The sequence below is a fragment of the Uranotaenia lowii genome, chromosome 3 (genome assembly GCF_029784155.1).
Source record: "Uranotaenia lowii strain MFRU-FL chromosome 3, ASM2978415v1, whole genome shotgun sequence".
In the NCBI taxonomy this organism is placed as follows: domain Eukaryota; kingdom Metazoa; phylum Arthropoda; class Insecta; order Diptera; family Culicidae; genus Uranotaenia; species Uranotaenia lowii.
Window position 1 is genome coordinate 365772105 of NC_073693.1, and position 5771 is coordinate 365777875.

Below are 5771 nucleotides of genomic sequence, written 5' to 3' on the forward strand. Positions count from 1 at the left end.
GGGACCAAGTTAAGACGCTGGCTCCGGATCGTCAACAGTGGAGGTCTTTTACCACGGCCCTATGCACCGGAGGATCGGCGTGGGATCATTAAGTAAGTAGTAAGTCTGTGCATTGTATTTAATTTATTTCATTTTCAGTGTTCTTGTGAAATATTTTAAACAACTTAACACGTAAGAATTTTTAGAAACTCTGCCATTCTGGCTAAAACATTGACGGAAAGCCTGTTGAAAGCGACGAAACGAACATCTCACGGCGGAGCATTCGTCTAATAACCGTTGACGACGGCGAGCCACGACGCCATCGTCCATTGTATGCCGGGAAGAAAACAATTCCAATTTATTTGTGTTCCAAACCGGAAAAAGAAAGAGATTTCACAGCCGTTTTTCACTCTGGGCTGCTGCACTTCCGGCCCCTGGAACAGGTAATAGTAACCTAAAGTATAGACTACTGGGGGGGTTGGAATGATACAGAAAATGTCATTCTGAGGCGCCGCTGCTGGCCGGACTTGGACTTAGACTTGGAAGGTGCATCACAATAATAGTTGGAAGGGTATAATAGAATTGAAAGGAATATCCACAAGCGCATATCCGGTAGCGTCTGCAATGTACATTGATTCTCATATCCTGGCCGGGCCGCAAAACGGAAAATCCGCAGCAGGTGCCTTCATCCTCCAGCATCAGCAGCACTGTCACAAAAGCACATAATATCCATCTCCATCTCTCCTTTCATTGCCAATAACTTCACCTCGAATGTGAATGTGAGATGGGGATGAAGGAAAAGCGCTTTTCCGGAAGATGCAAAATTTACTTATGGACATCCAGAACGACTCTGGTTACGATTCCGGACTCCGAAAGAGGACGACGACGACGACAGGAGGCTGCCTTAAAACCGGTAAAAGCGCTGGAAATTTATTGCTTGCAAGATAAACTCCCGGTCGCTGAAAGCGGAACATTTTGGGGTTTGACATATTCGCTACATGTGCTCAGTGCATTTTTATTGGCTCGCTGGCTCTTCTAGGATTCTTTTTCTGGATGGGGTTGAGGGTGAGTTGGCTGAATCCCATTGGCGAAACCCCTGAAGCCGACCCAGTAAATCAATGGAGATTTTTGTGGTAATCATTGCGAAGTGAATATAAATTCAGCGATGCTTTTAGATTATTGGTGGATTTGAATAACTGCACAACTTCGTATCTCGCTGGCTGCTTCTGCTGTAAGAAATGTGTTTCCTAGGAGATAACCAGCATATCGTAACATGCGGATGAGTTTGAATCTTTTCTAGGCATTACAGTTTCACCGTTATTCTCAATAATGCCTTTTCACTGATCCCAAACTATTTCAATGTCAGATATTTTAGAAAAGTGAATTCGTTTAACCCTTCATTTTATGAATTTTATTTATTTTTTTAAATAATTTAGACAGAACAGAACAGTTTAGAATGATGCATACAGATATTTTTCAAACAATTACGATTTTTCCATTTTTCACTAACCAATAATCACTAATCGTACTTCCACAGCCAAAAATTATGTCTGAGTCCCAAAGAATAATAAAAGTACGGTATTACTCTTCTCTAATAAATAACTCTTCTAATAATCAAAAACATAAAAATTTTTGGGCCTACCATCGAGCAGAGAATGGAGAGACATCTGGGACACAGGAACAGAAAGAAACTTGGACCACCCATGCCATACGTTTCACTGGATATATATCACTTGAAGCATGCTTATAACACACGGAAATCACAAAACCTTAGAGAAGCATTTTCAAGAATTTGATGTAATGAAGTATCTAAAGGATTTTGAAATTTGCTTTTTCTTCTTCAAAATGTTTATGATTTCTGTGTATTATCAATTCTGGTTATCGGCCAAGAATAAAGAGCCTTTGCTCGGTATTTAAAATAGAAAAAGGGGAACGAAAAATATTATTAGAACAATCTATTTAGGTCTATTTAGACCTCGAAAAGACTTCAAAAATTTCAGCCCTAACGAAGTTTCCTATGAGATTTGTATGGTTCTCTACCAATAAAAATTAGTATTTAATGCATGAATAAAAGAAGCATTTCTGCACGAGTTACATTTATTAAGGATACTTATTTTTTAATAACTCGTTTCCATTCGATGTTGAAAATGAAGACAAAAAGCTCTTTTTCACTCTTTCAGAGAAACCTACAAGCGTGTTAACAGTTTTGCGAATCTGCACCTCAAACAAGCATAAAGTTGCCAGAATTTCAGCACGTATCGGAGCTATTTTATCTCAAAACCTGGCAAAATCCGGGCATTTGATTTCAATACTGTCGACAAAATCCGGCCAATATCCGGGCAGATTTGGGCTACTCATAAAAAATCAAGAAAAAATGTTTAAAAAAAAAATTTAAAATTTATTTGCAGATGCATCTGGATCGAAATCATGAAAATGTTTTTCTTAAGCTATATGACTTATTTCAATGCCAAGTAGCTATTTTCAGGCTCTGCATCCAACAGGTGCAATCATTCAGACTTGATTTATGAGGGCTGTTGAATTTTGTTAAAGCTGATTGATCAATTTCCCAATCAACAAATAATGCACCGAAATCGAGTCATCACAATTGGCCACTATATTTTATCAACTGCTAGAAACTTGTTCTTAATGCTCGTGGACTGGTTAAGCGTTCCTGGAACTCTAATATTGAAAATTTCTTGCCAACACCAAGTTTGTTTAAAAGTAAACATAGAACACAGTTGTACCGGATAGGTTTTACAATAACTGTCCGCCAAATTCAGCGATAATGTAAAGTCGTAAATGCCACAAAGGTAGTAAAACGACTATAATCAAAACAAAATTCCGCAGCCCGTGGCATAGAGGATAGCCTTAAAGTCTTCTAAGCCAGCGGGCATGAGATCGAATCCCAGTCACGGCATACAAAGTACACTTTCTGTGGGTTGGTGGTTCAAGCATTTGTTAGATGCTAGCCATCATGTTCACGAAAGTTGTACGCTTAGAGTTAAGTTCAAAAGAAATCTCTTTGCGGAAATATCAATTTTTATTGAAATCCTGTGTGTGTTTGTGTTCGTTTAAAAAAATTTTTTTTTTGTTTTTTTTTGTTTCGATTATAGTCGTTTTACCATCTTTATGGCATTCGCGACTTTATCAACGTTGCAGTTGGCGGATCGTTATTGAAAAACTATCCGGTACAACTGTGTTCGATGTTTACTCTTGGGCTCGAACTCGCGGACATCGGCTCAGGAAGCAACTGACTTGCCAACTGAGCTATATCACAAGCCCATTTAAAAAATAATAATGAAAAACAAAGAATATCATGGATAATATAGTGATATGTACATTAATTTGAAGGCTACTGTGTGGATGGATTAAACCAATACCGCGTCATTCACCTCAAGCGTGCATGCAGTCAGTCGGTCGGTCGGCGAGCAAGCGAGCCAGCCGAGTAGTGCGTGCGGTTCCCGCGGCGGTAAGTGATCCGGTGGGCTACCAGTGCTACGGGCTTCGGAGCTCCGGACAGGTCTGCACATTTGGCGGCCGTGCCAGGTGGTATGTCGTTATATTGATAAAACGAGATATCATTAAAAAAAGAATCGAATCGAAAAGCAAAACAAACGTGGTTAACGGTTCACGATGAATTTATTTGCATCACACTTGATTTTAAATTAAACAGTTTATAAATACCCATCGAAAAACAACTGAGGAAAAGTGATCTAGATTTAAGTGATATAAAGAAAACGTGACATATATAATAAAATATTAGTTTTATTTTGCACATGAACGGTTATGAAATAATTTCGAAACTAGAATTGATGAATTTAGTTAAATTGAAATTTCGTTGCTTGATATTGGAAGGCGAGTTGAGAGGGCAGCCTGAACATATCGACAGAATTTCCAAGTGAGTTGAGAGGACAGCTTGAAATTGCTAGGCGAGTTGAGAGGACAGCCTTAATATATCGATAGAAATTCCACGCGTGTTGAGAGGACAGCTTGAAAGTGAAAGGCGAGTTAAGAGGACAGCCTGGACTTATCGATAGAAACTTCAAGCGAGTTGAGAGGGCAGCTTGAAATAGAAAGGCGAGTTCAAAGGACAGCCTGAACATATCGATAAAAATTCCAAGCGAGTTGAGGGGATAGCTTGAAATTGCTAGGCGAGTTGAGAGGACAGCCTGAATATATCAATAGAATTTCCAAGCTAGTTGAGAGGACAGCTTGAAATTGAAAGGCGAGTTGAGAGGACAGTCTGAATATATCGATAGAAATATCGAGCGAGTTGAGAGGACATCTTGAAATTGCTAGGCGAGTTGAGAGAACAGTCTGATTATATCAATAAAAATTTCAATCGAGTTGAGAGAATAGCTTGATATTGGAAGGTGAATTGAGAGTAGAGAGTACTATATCTAATTGGAAACCAGGCGGGTTGGAAGGACAGCTTGAGAAAAGAAGATATGGAAACATTTTGTACTTTGGCTTGAGATAAGATTGAAATTTAGAGCAAGTCGAGAGGACTGCTGAAGATAAGGATAAATGATGAAAAAATGTAAAATTCAAGTCGAGTGGAAAGTTTGAAGGTGAATAGAATATCTTGACAGCATGTTGGAAAAAACACCTTTGGTTTCTTACAAAAAAAAATAATCAAACGAGTTGTGAGATGAGAGTAACCAGTGTTGAAAGTCGAGGAATAATTTTGAGATCCAAATCGGGAACACGCTTGAAAAAAAAGAAAAAGCGCGTCGAGTGGATAGTCCACAATTTCACCGATTTGCACCAAACGGGTAGTAATAAAATTGAAAAAATTACAAGATGAGTTGAGAAAACAACTTCAATTTGTCTCAAGTTAAATGAATGATAACGAGACAGGAGTAAGCAATAATTAATTGAGTAACTGTCCAAATGTTATTTCCTATTCATGAATTTCGTAGAACTAAAAAACCCCAAAGAAAAACAATACCTTAAGAGAAAATGGTCTGTACCCAATACTTCATACACAACTTAAATAAGTCATCTTCTGTGGGTGAACACATATATTGCGATTAAATTAATACCAAATTGGTACCAACAGTTGAAAGATGTTTGATAGATGTCTGGTCAACATATGTCGCCATTGAATGTACCCGACACTGATATTGACGAAAGCTCCGCATTAGGGGTTCAGCGACAATAGCAAATTCACCTGAAAATGATGTCCAACATTCAGATGCTATCTTCATATTAACTTCCCGCAATTAATTTTTGAAGATTCGTGATCATGCTGTTAAAACCGGAAAACGTATTTATGATCAAATATGAAATATTGGTTTTCTCAATTTAGCTCGGAGATCAAATGAGTAATCGTTTAATTATAGCACCGTTTTTTAGATTAGATGTTAACCGTGTATCAAATTTGAAAAACGCCAACAATAAACATTTATGCAAAACATAAACCAATGAGACTAGGTTTAAAACCACTATGACCCAACATGCCTATATAGTGTTATAGAGTTTGTTATTTGAGGTTTAACATAGTTCGCATTTTGTGAAAAAAATAGTTGCTTACATTGCGTAAATTCTTTGGCCCACAAGAAAAGAATTTACAAAAGAATGCGTAAATTCTCGTCGCAAAGTAAGTCGGTTATCAAACAGACATCTCATCCCGTCGATGTATTTAAAGGGGGGGGGGGTAAGGTCTAACGGGTATAAAAAACACCATTTTCCCAATTTTGTTTCTAGAGCTGTCGTTCAAACAAATGTATTCAAATTTTTTGCATTATACAAAGCATTGTTAAAAGAACATTTAGTATTTTTTTCGAAGA